Raw genomic sequence first — 16423 nt, forward strand, 5'->3', positions numbered from 1 at the left:
ATATTATGTTTCATATTAATGAGGATCCAGCAGTATATTGACTCGGCCAGCAAGTTCACCTGCTGTTTCTGTCCTTCCACAGTTGATCTTTACGTAAGCGGGGTGTAGTGCACGATTTGGAGTTGATAGATCAATACAGTGTATGTATGCACTATGCAAAGATTTTGTAAGCATCTGAAGAATGAATCAAAAGACATTGATGAAGGTTAGCAAGAGGTTTTTTATGAGAGAAAATTATATTACTTCTTAGATGTAAATAATAAGTCTGACTAGTGTAAATACTGAGCAGATCTAGGCAAATTCCTTCCACAATCAGTTAAGTTCATCTTGACTTTCCAAGAAACAAAGATTTAAGATAAGACCACTATCATAATCACTGATGTTGCTAGACTATATTACCGTTCAGTGTATTCACAATATGCGTTCTCCTCACAATTTATTTTCTGGAACACTTTGTCCCACATCCCAAATGGCACCCTTTTCCCTCCATAGTGCACTACATTTGACCAGAGTCCTGTGGGACCTTGTCAAAATAGTACATTACTATAGGGGAATAGAGTACCATTTAAGAATGCAACCTGTCACCTCTGCAAAGTCTCCCTCCCATGCTTCTTTGTTTGTCTTGGGTGGGCCTAGCCCAAACCTCCCCCAAGACAGTAGCTTAGATGCCATGTAAAGTAAGTACACTACCCAGCATCTCTCTTGACAGCCGTCTTTCTCTCTCCTTGACTACACAACCAACTTAACATGTATAATTTGAGCCAATAACCAGATCACCTGAAAGAGATAGGGCCAACTGAATGTGTATGGTAGAGAAACTGTCTGGCATATAAGGCTAGCTAGGCTAATTAAACTCCAATCTTTGAATGAGTAGAGTGCAATACAATCTCTGCGTTGCCCATTTTTGCTCAAATCAGACTTCATGGATTTGCTTAGACAGTGACTAGGTATGCAAGTTATTAACAAGTCCGCATTATGGACTTGTTTGGGACTATTGGCTCATCATGAAAGTTCTTCAGCCCTACAGATGGTAAGACCGATACGCATATGCCAATGACGTCACATGCAGTAGGCTAGTCTTCGGAGATTAGTGGATGGTATTTCCCTAGCTAATGTTGTCTATATAGAAGAAGGAGCAGACAAGGCATTGCTACAATATATTGAAGGGAGACCAAAAACCATGAGTGAAACCAAGACACTCAAATGCCATTTGACAGCCAAGTATATAATTTTTAGCTATGCCATTGGTATATTGCAGGATGTGGTGGTTAGTGGAAGTAACTTGGCTCACTTGGCTGTCTGACAGTAGTCTTGCAGTTGTCTTACACCTTCGACCTAACTAGTAATGACCTACCTATTAAATAATTGGTTTGAGTAAACAAACTGTGGCCTACTTAGCAGGCTAACTCGATGAGCTTGCGGCAGACTCGACTGAGACTTCCTGTTTGTAAACAGTAACGTTAGTCTGGTGAGCCACTACTCCTGCTAAAATTGTGAATCATGAGCTTAGCAGACCAAGAAATGAAAGGCCAGCTGGCTGTCCGGGTAGTCTCGCGCATTACTAGCTAGCTAAATACTGTTAATAGTTAGCTGCTAGTCGGGTACAATACTACAGCGTAAGTTTTAGGCACCAGTGCAGTGGCGATGGTCGTCATAGCTAACGTTTGTTGCTGGCTAAGCTGGCGTGTAAACTAACGTCCCACTCACACACAACGTCGCGAACAGTTAGCTAGCTAACGTAGTTAGCTAATAAGATAACGACTGTCCAGTAAAACAAATTCTGCTATTTTCGGGCTGTCAACATTGTGGTTGTCGAGTAGCTAGAACAAGACGGCCCTTAAACGTCAGCCAGGCTGGTCATGTTCAGGATTGAGCAAAGTAGTAACGTTAGAACTAACGCGTTACCTTATAAAGAAAAGTTCACTAGTTAGCCAGCTAAACTAACTTGTTGGCTGGCTGTCGACGTCAGGTTGCCATATCAGGAGTTAGCTAACGTTAGCTAGTTATTTCAGCTTCCTCAGTAAGCCAACTTCTTAACTTAGCTTCTGCTTCTGAGGAATGTCAGACCTCAAATGTATCGCAGACTCTAGTGTTCAACACGTCGACTGTATATTCTCACCTCTCCGTTCAGGCCTGTGATAGAGGCCATGTTCCCATTTCCAGAGCTCCCTGATGTCAAAAAGCCCATGGCAGACACGGGTGTTTCCAGTAGCTTGAGGACCTAGGGCCGTGGCTGAAACCCCGGCCTTGCCACTGGTACTGCAGACAGTACTACTGCAGCTACTGCTGCCACCGCCCCGCTTGTTCTTCTGCGTTTAGCTCCTCGTTCCCAGCATCGGTTGGACTCATTTTTCCCACAAAAGTCAGAGACAAGCTTGCCGTCATACAGGCAGGGTCTCGATTCGGGTGGAATTTCTAGCTCAAATCCCTCTGGTATAAATAGAGGATATTTTAAAGACTTCCAGTAAGACAGCCACCCAGTGCCTTCAGAGTCCTAACAGACTTGAGATTCCAATATGGCCACTGGACAGGAATTGGCTGCTCGAGCTTACGTTGCAACAGTCACGTCCCACTCTCTCTTTGAGGATTCATGGGAAATGCTGTTTTTTAAATTAGTGATGTGAGATGAATGATGACAAACTGGTTTTCTGACTGTATCCCCCAAAATTGGGGAAAAACGCCAGAAGTGACCATTCATGATCCACATTCACAACCACTCCTGTTCATCAATGCAAGTGGCAATTTGTAGGTTATTGGTTGTGTTTGTGTCCTCAGAGAGGAGTGTGGCAGAAGTATTTATAATTTCAGTCGAGTGATCTGTGCTAGGTCATGACAGATTGTTCATTGCATTAACTAGGCTTCACCATTTATATCCTTGTTCATCTTCGTCCAGTGTGTGAATCATTTCCCTGGAGGGTAGCTTTCTCCGTCTCTGCCACTTGCGTTCTCCAGCCTCGGTCTGTAGACGTACTTTCCATCCTAACGCTCTTACCCTCATCTCAGCTTTCTCTTTCTCCACTTTCTCATGCAAGTATCCTGGATATCTCTGGTGGTGAGCACTTGAGCAGCCAGATCGTCCTCCACCATCTCTGCCTCTTCCAGAGTCTCTCCTGCTGGGCCCACTGGTCTGAGAACCTGGCCTTGTGTCGAGTCCAGTCCAGCACTAAAGATTTGTTCTGCTCCCATTTTCACTTTCTGCTCAAACTTAGCAGAATATTGGTCGTTGGTCCTTGTGCTTGGGTCTTCATGCTCCTTTCTCCTCTCTCCTCATCCATTATGTCCCCTTCATACGTTCAAAACCTTGACTTGAGTTTTTTCCAGCAGTTGGAGCAGCTTCGGCAGCAGCCCGCTCTGCTGTTGCCACTGCCTTGGCTTGAAAAGGGTGCATCCTTACATCTTACAGGCCTGTGAGAGACAGATAGAGACAGTTCAATTGCTGCTAGCTTTATGTCCTTGTGTGCACATACAGTGCATTCGGAAAGTATTCAGACCCTTTGACTTTTTCCACATTTTGTTCGTTACAGCCTTGTTCTAAAATTGATTAAATAGTTTTTTTTCCCTCATCAATCTACACACAATACCCCATAATGACAAAGCAAAAACAGGTTTTTTAGAAATGTTTGCTAATTTTATTAAAAAATAAAACATGGAAATATTATATTTACATAAGTATTCAGACCCTTTACTCAGTACTTTATTGAAGCACCTTTGGCAAGCTATTATAGCCTCGAGTCTTCTTGGGTATGACGCTCGCTGCCACCTTTATTCGGGAGTTTCTCCCATTCTTCTCTGCGAACCTCTCAAGGTCTGTCAGGTTGGATGGGGAGCGTTGCTGCACAGCTATTTTCAGGTCTCTCTTAGAGATGTTTGATCGGGTTCAAGTCCAGGCTCTGGCTGGGCCACTCAAAGACATTCAAGAGACATGTCTGAAGCCACTCCTGCATTGTCTTGGCTGTGTGCTTAGGGTCTTGTCCTGTTGCAGGTGAACCTCAAGGATCTCTCTGTACTTTGCTCGTTCATCTTTCACTTGATCCTGACTAGTCTCCCAGTCCCCTGCCGCTGAAAAACATCACCACAGCATGATGCTGCCACCACCATGCTTCACCGTAGCGAAGGTGCCAGGTTTCCTCCAGACGTGATGCTTGGCATTCCAGGCCAAAGAGTTAAATCTTGATTTCATCTGACCAGAGAAAATTGTTTCTCATGGTCTGAGAGTCTTTATAGTTCCTTTTGAGAAACTCAATCGGGCTGTCATGTGTCTTTTACTGAGGAGTGGCTTCTGTCTGGCCACTCTACCATAAAGAGGCCTGATTGGTGGAGTGCTGCAGAAATGGTTGTCCTTCTGGAAGGTTCTCCCATCTCCAGAGGAACTCTGGAGTCTTTCCAGAATGACCATCGGGTTCTTGGTCACCTCCCTGACCAAGGCCCTTCTTCGATTGCTCAGTTTGGCCGGGCGGCCAGCTCTTAGGAAGAGTCTTGGTGGTTCCAAACTTCTTCCGTTTAAGGAATGTTGAGGCCTCTGTGTTCTTGGGGACCTTCAGTGCTGCAGACATTTTTGGAACCCTTCCCCAGGTCTGTGCCTTGAACAATCCTTTCTCGGAGCTCTACTTCCTTCGACCTCTTGGATTGGTTTTCGCTCTGACATGCACTGTGACACAACTGTGGGACCTTATATAGACAGGTGTGTGCCTTTCAAATCATGTCCAATCAATTGAATTTACCACAGGTGGACTCCAATCAAGTTGTAGAAACATCTCCAAGGATTATCAATGGAAATATGATGCACCTGAGCTCAAGGTCAGGTCAAAGGTTAGTTGACCCGAACATAAGCTTTCCTATGATATTTGTTAATGAATGTGTAATAACTTGTTCTCTACTGCCATCATTTGTCATAGGGTAAAATCCTATGTGAAAACTGAATGGGATGGGGGGATGTAAAGAAAGAGTGATAATAACACACAGAGATCTACCACGTGAAATACTAGGCACACATTTTCCATCTCTAGGGACTAGACCTTCAAAAGAATCACTTTGAGACATCGACCCAGAATGGTTGACAGCCAAAATTTGGTGGTCTCGCGAATGGACTCTTATTATTGGCTACTTGTGGGAGGATTAGGCCTATAATTCCCAAGGCTGATATTGAATGAGTTTGATCATTTGGGGCAGATGACCCGCCTTGCCCCTAGCACTGCATCACTTCACAATCACATTTATTTATTTAACCTTTATTGTACAGAGACTTTATTGTCCCAATTGAGACCAGGGTCTCTTTTTCAATGGTGCCCTGTGTTACAACAAACAACGATTCAAACAGCTTAAGAGATACAGTTACAAACAGAGCAGAAATTATATACAGTTTAAAGTTTTATTTGTCACATGTCCAGTGAAATAGTGGAAATAAATAGGGATTTCTGTTTTTAATTTTTATAAATTAGCAAAATTGCTACAAACTTGTTTTTTCGCCTTGTCATTTGGGGTATGTGTGTAGATTGATTGAGGGAACAAATTATGTAATCCATTTCAGAATAAGGCTGTAACGTAATTCAAAATATGGAAAAAGTCAAAGAGGTTCTGAATACTTTCCCGAAGGCAGGGATTAGGAAAGTGACTGGTAGCAGGATAAATATTAATAATAATAATAGTAAAGCAGTTGGCAGCAGCATAAGTGGTGAGTGGGTGTGTGCGTGGTGGTGAGTGTAGGTATGTGTGTGTGTGTGCAAGAGTGTCAGTGTAGGCGTGATAGGCGAATATACATGTAAACAGGAGTAATAGTGACCAGTAGCAGGATAAATAGAGTAGATACTAATGGTAATGGCAATCAATAATCAATTAACAGCAAGCGGAGTGGTAGTAATAAATCTAATCAATAATCGATTTTAGCAGAGTGTAGGTGTGGGGAGTGTGTGAGAGTGGGTGTGTGTGGTATGTGGGGGGTGCGTGTGAGTAAGAATGACAGTAAAGGTGTGTGTGTGTCTGAGTGGGTTAGAGACCTGTGGATGGGCATAGAGTCAGTGTGGATAGTTTGTGGGAGAGGGAGAGCAGTAGTTGTTAGCCATTTAAGGGGGATAGAAGCTGTTTAGGAGTCTGTTGGATCTAGGAAAAATGTATCTTTCCTAGATCCTTTCCTCCTTTCCTAGCTCTCCCTTTTCCTAGCTTCCTTGCCTTCTTCCTTTCATTTCCTCCTTTTCTTTCCTAACACTTTCCATCTCTATCTCCCTTTCCCCTAACTCCTTTCCTTTCCTAGCTCCTTTCACCTACCTTTCCTTGCTTCCTTTCCTTCTTCCTTTTTCTTTCCTAGATTACTTTTCCTCGCTGCCTTTCCTTTCCACCTTTCCCAGCTCCTTCTTTTCCTCCTTTCTAGGTTCCTTTCCTTATCATATCTACCTCCCTTTATCTCTCCTTCTTCCCTATCTCCCTTTCCTTATCTCTTTTCCTAGCTTTCGAGTTTCCTTCCGTTCCTTCTCTACATCCCTTTCCTCGCCTCTTCCTATCTCCCTTTCTTTATCTCCTTTCCTTTTCCTAGGGAAGGGCTTAAGAGATAGGGAAGGTGGTTATATCCTGCCTAGTTGGCCCTGTCCAGGGTAACTTCAGACAGAACCACAGTATCCTTTTCAGGGTCTGGTCTGGCTCAAACAGAGTTGTCTGCTTAGTTTCTATAGCCACAAAGTCATAAACCCCCGCCCATTTCTACAATTTATCTTCTTAAAATGTGATTTTAACCCTAACCAGTAACCATAACCTTAACCACACTGCCTAACCTGTGCGTAACCCTAACCTTAGAATTAAGACCAAAATGCACATTTTTGTAGCCAATTTTGACATCGTAGCTGTAGAACCTGACTTTGTGACCGCGGAATCTGACTTTGTGGCAAGGCTACTGTAGAAACTCAGAAGCAGGGCTGACACCTGTGTGAAATGCAAGGATGAGCCACAATAGTGGAATTTGCGGTTCGACTTCAAAATAAAAGTATCCCATTGAAACTGTAGTGGAAATACAAATAGTGGAATAATGCCATATTTGGACTAGATAATACTTAACAAGTTTGGAATGTTGTTATATAATTTTAAAATGAATACAATAATTAATGCAGTAAGAAAAACTGTTCAAATCCCACTGTGGATGTATTAGACTGCATATCTGCATTGGGGACATATATATATATTCAGTGCATTCGTAAAGTATTCAGAACCCTTCACCTTTTCCAAAAACAGGTTTTTAGAAATGTTAGCAAATGTATATTAAAAAAAACCCCGGAAATATCACATATCGATCCTGACTAGACTCCCAGTCCCCGCCGCTGAAAACCATCCCCACAGCATGATGCTGCTACCACCATGCTTCACAGTAGGGATGGTATTGGCCAGATGATGAGCGTTGCCTGGTTTCCTCCAGACGTGACGCTTAGCATGATCAATGGAAACAGGATGCACCTGAGCTCAATTTAGAGTCTCATAGCAAAGGGTCTGAATACTTATGTAAATAAGGTATTTCTGTTTTTTATTTTTAAGACATTTGCAAACATTTCTAAAAAACCTGTTTTCGCTTTGTCATAATGGGGTATTCGTGTAGATTGATGAGGATTATATATATAAAAATATATATTTTAGAATAAGGCTGTAAGGTAACAAAATGTGGAAAAAGTGAAGGGGTCTGAATACTTTCGAATGCACTGCATGCGCTCTGTGCAGCTTTACCTATGCACCCATTAAATGGGGTATCAGCCTACTCAGTGACACCCACAGATAACATTTCCAAAGAATTTACAAAAATGTTAGCGTCATAGCTCTTATTGCAGGACTTTGACTGTGGGGAAATCACCTCCCCAGTCATTCTATTGTGTGTATTGGATAAAAATTGTGTATGTGTGCCATTCAGAGGGGTGAATGGGCAAGACAAAATAATTAAGTGCCTTTGAAAGGGGTATGGTAGTTAGGTGCACCGCTTGAGTGTGTCAAGAACTGCAACGCTGCTGGGATTTTCATGCTCAACATTTTATTGTGTGTATCAAGAATGGTCCACCACCCAAAGGACATCCAGCCAACTTGACACAACTGTGGGAAGCATTGGAGTCAACATGGGCCAGCATCCCTATGGAACGCTTTCAACACCTTGTAGAGTGCATGCCCCAACGAATTGAAGCTGGGGATGCAATTAGGTAGGTATCCTAATGTTTTATACACTCAGTGTATGTATGCCCCCAATGCAATTATGCAGTCTAATACATACACAGTGCGATTTGAACTTTTTTTTTACTGTTTATTGTTAAATAAATTATGTATTGTATTTATTTGTATGTTATATAACAGCATTCCAACCTTGTTTAGCATTATCTAGTAATATTCCACTATTTGTATCCGTTTCAATGGGGAACCTTTATTTTGAATGCGAACCGCAAATTCTACTGTTGTCCTTATTGTGGGTAGCTTCACACAGGTCAGGGACACAATGCCAATGGGCGCCGAATTACATTTTATACAGTGAGTAGTGAGCTAGCTGTATTTTCTTCCCAAATCCCGGGAGTGGAACTTTTTGCACCAAGAAACACAGAGAGATAAAGGTCCGGACAAAAGCTGCAGGTACATTTTCTGACCACAATCAGTTGCATATTTACGTTTTTTAAGCACAACAACAAGCAGTCAAGCTAGCTAGCTAACTTTAGCTATCAAGCTAAGTTTAGTTAGCGACGGTCTAATGACCGTGTCATGTGACTTAGCTGGTTAGTTAGGGAACGTTAATGACGTTTGTGTGTAGAGCAAGCTAGTTGGGTACTGTAGGTAGTTATAAATGTTAGCTCTCGTGTCACCGCTAGTTTCCGCGTTTGGTGAGTGTACTCAGCTGAACAAATGCAGAAAGTGGCACATCCAACGTTAAGCAACGTGTTGCGTTCTTCTGACTGACTGTCGTGTCGTCATAACTAATCTGTAGCGTTACAGCTAGCAGGCAACTGTTACTGTACCTGCTGGCTAGCCAGCTACGTTGCAATGTTGTCTAAGTTAATGTTTCCGTAGCTAGCTAGTTAACTAAGACATATTATAACGTTAGCCAGGTAGCTACTAGCTAGTATTATAAATCAAAAGTTAGTTCTGCTTTGTTAGAATGGAATGCTAGGCGTAGCAGCGAAGCCAGACAACGTTTCAGGGTTTAACTCACAATCAATTAAGTTAGCCAATAGTTTTATTTTGATTCAATAAATGAGATAGGATAACCAGCAGATGAATAATATAGCTAAGTTGCAAACTTGTGAACTCTACCGTTTACGTGTCCATTATGACGTTTAGTCCAGATGGGTGAGTTCGTTTTGCATGGCCCCGTTTGTATATTTTAGACACTCCGTTGGGGCACCGGGCCATGCAAGCGAACTAACTTCTCCTGTTTATTTCAATATTCTCTATAGAGGCCAACAAATCACTAAATTCAGACATTTAGGCCTAACAACACCCTCTGTTATGGAATCAAGTGTTCAACTTGGAAATGTAATTTACATACACACTAAAGCTTCAATTCTGATGTCACACTTGAATTGGTTTATAAAATAGCCTAATAACAACCATATCCAACATTACCAACAGTTTCCAACAGTTTCCCTCATCCCCTCATTCCCTCATCCCCTCATTTGGATATCTTTTGTATATTTGGTTCATGACATCATGTCAATCGCTTCCTTCACTGAATAGGATGCATCAGCACCCTCATTTTAAAGTACAACATGACTTTAATGTTATAATGAGTAGAATGTTGAGGAAGAGTATAATGTTCTATGTTCAGAGGTCTAAATGGTAATATTCTTCGCCTCCTTAAATCCTTTTTTTAAACTCTGTTTTCCATGACGTATACGGTCTAATATCTGGTCATCTACAGGAAGCACAGTTGTAGCCACAGTCTTGTGGTATAACCAGGAGATAAGAGAGAACAACTATGTTTGCCTACAAAGCAGGAATGGTAAAAGTCATAGAACAGTAGGCCTATACACTGAGTGCACAAAACATTAGGAACACCTACCTAATATTGAGTTGACCACTTTTTGCCCTCAGAACAGCCTTAATCTGTCGGGGCATTGGACTCTACATGGTGTCGAAAGCGTTCCACAGGGATGCTGGCCCATGTTGACTCCATGTCTTTTGGGTGGTGGACCATTCTTGATACACACAGGAAACTGTTGTGTGTGAAAAACCCAGCAGCGTTGCAGTTCTTGACACACTAACCGGTGCGCCTGGCACCTACTATCTATACCCCGTTCAAAGGCACTTAAATATTTTGCCTTGCCCATTCACTCTCTGAATGGCACACATACACAATCCTTGTCTCAAGGCTTAAAAATCATTATTTTAACCTGTCCCCTTCATCTACACTGATTTGAAGTGGAATGAGCAGGTGTTCCTAATGTTTTGTATACTCAGTGTGTACTACCAGGGCACTGAAGGTTAAAATGTCTGTTTCCTCCACCAGGACGAGATTCTGTTTAACAGTCATAGAAGTTAAGACTGAAAAGAATCAGCAAGACCTGACCCTCCAGTCCTTAAAATGTTCTTGAATGTCAGAGTGGATGCTTCCTCCCTCCATGCTAGACATGCAGGGCCGCTCCTAGCCATTTGGGGGCCCTAAGCGAGATTTTGTTGAGGGGCCCCCACCCTCAAAACATTTTAGTGGCCACCCTCTTGACTGTGGAGAGAGAGGGACATTTAGTTTTAAAGTTAATTTCCTGCAATTCTACACATTTGCCATTCGGTGTAGAGAAAATGTTGCAGTTTTAAAACAATGATTCTGCAATTCTACACGTTTTGCAATGGAGTCTGGTGGAGAGAACTTTGCAATTTTATAACAATTTTCATGCAATTCTACTCATTTTGCCACGGGGCAGAGAAAGCTTTTGCAGTTCTACAGCTAATTTCCTGCAATTCTGCCACTTTTTCCAAAAGGGTGGAAAGACATTTTTTCAGTTTTAAAAGGTAATTTCCTGCAATTATACACATTTTGTAATTTACATTTACGTCATTTAGCAGACGCTCTTATCCAGAGCAACTTACAGTTAGTGAGTGCATACATTTTTCATACTGGCCCCCGTGGGAATCGAACCCACAACCCTGAGCGTTGCAAAGCGCCATGCTCTACCAACTGAGCTATGCCATGTTTACATGTTATGCCATGTTATTTGGATAAGAGCGTCTGCTAAATGACTTAAATGTCAATGTTATGTTATCTGAGTGAGCATGACTAACAAAATCAATCGGGGCCCCCTGGCGGCTGGGGGCTCTAAGCGACCGCTTATGTTGCTTATGCCTGGAATCGGCCCTGCAGACATGGGTCAAGATCCCTGCACAAACAATGATTGTGTGGTGATGAACTAGCCTATCCAGCAGCATAGCTGTCCAACCTAATTTGTCAATTGCCATTGTATGCAAGAATGTGCATTGACATTTGTTTCTCTGGAATAGTGGCCCAACCCAGGTTCTTTATACCTCCCCACCCTATGGAGTTGCATTTAAAAAAGGCCTAGTATTTATTCTTAACAATAGTCAGCCTGTGTAATAACATTACACTTTTTTTACACCTTGTTATGTTAAGTCTTAGTAAAACAGAATCACCAGACAAACAAGAGTGCCATGAGTTTAGGCTACATTATTTCCCGCAGCAAATCAATAACTTGAAAGGAGGTTGAGGTGTTGACCACCAATGCAGCTACCTGGGTCGATGCCCTCTATGTTATTAAATGTGGTGGTTGGCAGGGACCTATTCATGCCCTCCTATCTGTTTGTTTTCAGGAATGTCCGAAGTTAGTCTTGAGGCTGAGTCCGGGAAGGCTCCAGCCCAGGGACTGCAAATTAATTCTTCTAAGGAGGCTCAGAATACTGAGGACTTTCAAAGAGAGAGCGAGGAGGATGCTCACAGCTTTGATAGTACTGAATATGTTCTGAACAATGATGAAGTGCCTCATGATGACAGAGCTGAAAACGACAGTGATGTTCAAAATGACAACGATAATGCTGAAAACAGCGATGATGCTCAAAATGATGATGATGTTAAGAGCGACAATGACATTATGCAAAACAGTGTGAATGCTGAGCATAATGATGGTGTTCCAAACACTAGTGGCAATGCACATTCCGAAAATGCCGGTGCTAAAAGGGAAAATTGCCATATAGTGACTACTGATGATAATACACCAAAGGAAGATGATCCCCAAAAGAAAAATGAAGATTCTCTCACTCATACAAAGGTGACATATTTATATTCAATGCAGACAACAGCTCTGGGAATCATTCATTCCAGTACTCTCTGGTTCATGTTGCTATATGTCACAAAAACGTGGATATCGTTATTATGATATCCAATGCTGATATAGCTAATTAACCATTTCTTAACAAAATACAACATGAACTCGAGTTAAAGCGCTGAATCAATAATTATTGATTTTAGATTTCCCCTTAATCGTTGATCCCTTTTTTGTGGTTGGTGCTTTCCTCTTATGTTTCAAATTTGTCTGCTTGGTGCAACTCTAGTAGGAGTAGAGGCTAGTCCATTTGTGTTGTTGGTGTAACTTTTGCGTAACTATCTTTCTTTTTACGGGGTATACTTCCTGATTTGTTGTGTTGTACTGTGGTGTTTGGTGGCACCAGTGAAAATGCTGGTGATGGCCTCTGCTTCCTGTGAATTCCCCTGCATGCATTCTCCGCCTAATGCCAATACAATTGTTTCATTTAATTTGTATTTTTATTGATTAATTTTAGTGAGTTGTGTTTACAGGTACATGCCATGCTGTTATGTTTGCCTTTGAGTCTCAGCATACCAGCCAGTAGCCACCTTTATGCAGTGGTGATACTCTTGTCCCCATCCTAGCCATGGTGTGGCCTGTACGTGTGACCGATCCCAGCAATTATAAGAATCCCACCCAATGTTTCCTGTGTGTGTGGATACAGCACCCTGAATTCAATAGGCCTGTCACATGGCTGGGTAATCGCTGTAGGCAGAGGGATTTGGACTGCTGCCTCGATGTTCCCAGGCAATGTCAGATCCCCTGCTGTTGTGTCCGAGCACTCCAAGCTGTTAGTTCAATGCAGATTCACTTGGGTCGTTCCCAACGTTGAATGAGTAATTGTGCATCATAACGGAGTGTGCTTCAGGTGGCGATGCTCTCCTGAAGTGTTGTGGCTTCATAGTGACTGACTCTTTCTTTGATAGCCTTTCTGTCTTTTTTGCACTCACTCTCTGTAATGGGCTGCATGAAGTAGTCACATACTATGCAATCACTGTACCCATCTCGCTAGTAAGCCCCGGTTGCTTTACATTCTGCCCTGCTTTTTAAGAAGTGAGCCTTGCTTTCCTCCCTCAGCTCAGCTGATCAGGAGGCTGCTGTTGTTATCCTTCCCTCCCCCCACTTGTTAGCTAGTTTCCAGGCTACTGAACTCCAGGGGCCTGAGCTTTGTTCTCTGACATGCCAAACCTTGCCCCCATGTTCACCCCTTTCAGTACCTTAGAACCATTTCTGTTTCTTGTAACCAGTCTATTTGTTCTTCAGGAATTGGTACTGCTATTAGCTTTTGCCAACAAATGTATTTAGTCTAGTCCTAGATATACCGGTAGTTGTTGAGGGCTGTCAGGTGTCTATCAATACAGTTGCTGACTTTAAAGTGTGAACACTGGTATACCCAACAGCTCTCTGATGACTTGTTACAACTCATACTCTGGGTGGACAGATAGACGGGAGTCTGTCTTATCTACCTCGACAGTTAGACAAGCCTACCTGTGGATGTCTCTGTTGCCTGCCTGCGTGCATGTGGACGGCTTGTGGCCTTTTAAACATTAATGTTGTGTGTTATCTGATACCTGGTGCTTTCTGCACTGTTGACAATCCACTGCCAAAGCAGTCCAAATCATTTCAAAGTTGTTGTTGCTTGTGGAGCTGGGTTCTGGGCAATGTTTAAAACAAGTCCAATGACAGAGAATATCTTCATACACTGAATCCTATTGAACAGAGAGTGTAAGAAGGTGTGAGAGGGAAGAATTGGCCAGGGTAGGGGAGGGAAGGGCAGGGATGGTTGTGTGAGCTGGTAAGGCCTGAGGGAGTGTTCGCCCAACAAAAAAAAATATGCCATAAGCAAATCAGATGAAAAAAAGAGTAATCTAAAGAATGAAATGTATAGGAAATGCATTACTACCTATGCTTTGTCCTAATGCAATGGAATAAGGAGAAAGTATACTGGCCTACTTCTACCCTGGACGAGCCTCCCAAATATATTGAGGCCAAAACTCAAACACAACAGTCTTAATTAGGTTTTGTCATCTGGATCGGTTCATGTACCCTTGCACATACCAAATGAGACACATAGTGTATTTTCCCATTTGCATGGAGTGCGAGATAATAGTCATATTTAGGCAGCAACAAATTCATGTGTGGCCTCCAGATAGGTTTGAACAAGCAGATAGCCTACTCTTGGTTCATAAACTTGATCCCGCCTGGTTCCCATGAAGCAGACCTGTCCCTTTCTCTGGTTGATTTTGTCTCACTCTGTGATGCCATTTTAAATCTTGTTAAGGGCTTGGCTCATCCTCTCATTTTGAAGTTAGCATTAGCACTGCTTGCTCTCGTTAGCATGGTCTGTGAATGGAGCAGTTAAGCTTACTTGCACCACACCCAAGCATTTATGCTAGTGCTAGCCTATGTTGGCTAGCTGTACAGTGGAGGCTATCTGCATTATTTAGACATCAGTCCAAGGCCATTGAGGAGCGGAGTTCATGTTTGACTGTGGTATTTCCAAATAGTAATAAACCCTTGGCAATGGTAGGAGACCGTGTCAACCTCCTGCCACAGTGGTTTTAGAAACGCGAAATAATGTAGCTGCTATCAGTTAGCTACTGACTGAGTGCTATCAAAGTGCTAGCCTTCCACCGTAACTACGCCAAGTTGGGTATCCTGGCCCAGAAAATGCAACACTTTCGTCATTCAGGCTTTTGTTTAAGTGTGATGTGTGAACAGCATTCTATTGTGTCCAACTTCCAAGAGGAAGTTATGGTGGTGTTGTAAGCCAATGTGCCAAAGCCTGACTTACTGATGTAATACAGCTGCCTATGTCATTAACATTTATATCTGGCATCAAAAGGCCAATTATTAACCACCGTTACAGTAATTCCACATGGGTCTTGTCAATGATTACAATGTCATGAGGTTTTCTATCTACGGACTATAGCCTAATAATACCTTTTCATTTCCTATAGAGAATTTGGAATTGATGTTCGTTGAAGTGTTTAATTAAAATTGTAGCTGTCCTTGACCCAAGGTTTAAGCAAAGCCTTTAAACACAAACAGATTCATGCTTAATTGACCAACACAATTCATGCTGCATGAATAGGGTTGGTGTTGCTGCTTTAGCAAGTACGCCCATCTGTATTTTTAGCCTCTGCTGACGGTGACTCAGACAGTCAGTGTGGTTCTGTGGGAAAAGGTGTGAATGTGCTGCGTGCTCGTCACACTTCTCACTGTCCTACATATTCTCCCTATGGGTGACGGCATGTGACTGAAGTGTCTAAATGGCTTGAAGGGTTGCCCTTTGGCTCACTTCTTAACAATATCATACCAGACATTTAGCCCTATCTGTTTTGACAACTGGAATTTTTGTTTGGTCTGGTGTGTGGATATTTTTTAAAAGATTGACTGACAGCGGCTTCACCCTTGTGTTTGTTGAATTTGCCTTGCCCAGATTCCTTGGAGCAGTCCTAGTTTATAAATATGAAGCAGTACAATAACTCTGCTTGACCCAGATAGTTCTGCTTTGTCTGAGTTAATGAGAGGCAATTTGAAAATCTATGTCACTCAGTCATAGCACAGCGTCTCAATCCTAAAGGGCTAAAGAGATGGTTGGATTTTTTTGCCCTGATAACTATGGCAGACCTGGAATGGCCTGGGAGAGGCCCACGTAAAAGCATTGCCATGGAGACCGGGTGGATCTTTGGAACAACCGAAGGACCATGCGTTGATTCCAGTTCTATTTATGTAGAGTAGAAATTGTTAATTTGGTTGCAAGAAATATTTGATACTGCTCAATCAGGGCAGTGATAGCTAGCTCCAAGGCTCAACAAACCATTTGAAGTTGTCCTATTATTCTTGCTCTCTGAAGAGGTTAGGTGAGCTTGCATGTGAGGTAACAGGTGTAATTCTCTGAAGGTTGACCTTTTATGCAATAACTCAGCGTGAGCTTAATACACTGTTTAAAAACCATCCTAATACTGCAGGATGTTATCTCAATGTATTGTTCATCACTTCTGGTGGCGGTGACCACAAGATGGCAGCCCATAGACATCAAATTCTGTTGAGAGAGTCCCCTCTGCTTACTCTTCTAGACAAACTTTAGGGTAAAAGCATAGGCCTACAGCTTCACTCATGCACAGTGCACACTTGAGGTAAATCTCATGCAATGTATGAAACAC

General features: G+C 42.4%; 1 pseudogene; it reads left to right on the forward strand.

Moving 5' to 3' along the window:
• The first annotated feature begins 8437 nt into the window (after window positions 1-8437).
• LOC123484127 overlaps window positions 8438-16423 on the forward strand; it is a 40430-nt pseudogene continuing 32444 nt past the window's right edge.

The sequence above is a fragment of the Coregonus clupeaformis genome, unplaced genomic scaffold (assembly GCF_020615455.1).
Source record: "Coregonus clupeaformis isolate EN_2021a unplaced genomic scaffold, ASM2061545v1 scaf0202, whole genome shotgun sequence".
NCBI lineage: Eukaryota > Metazoa > Chordata > Actinopteri > Salmoniformes > Salmonidae > Coregonus > Coregonus clupeaformis.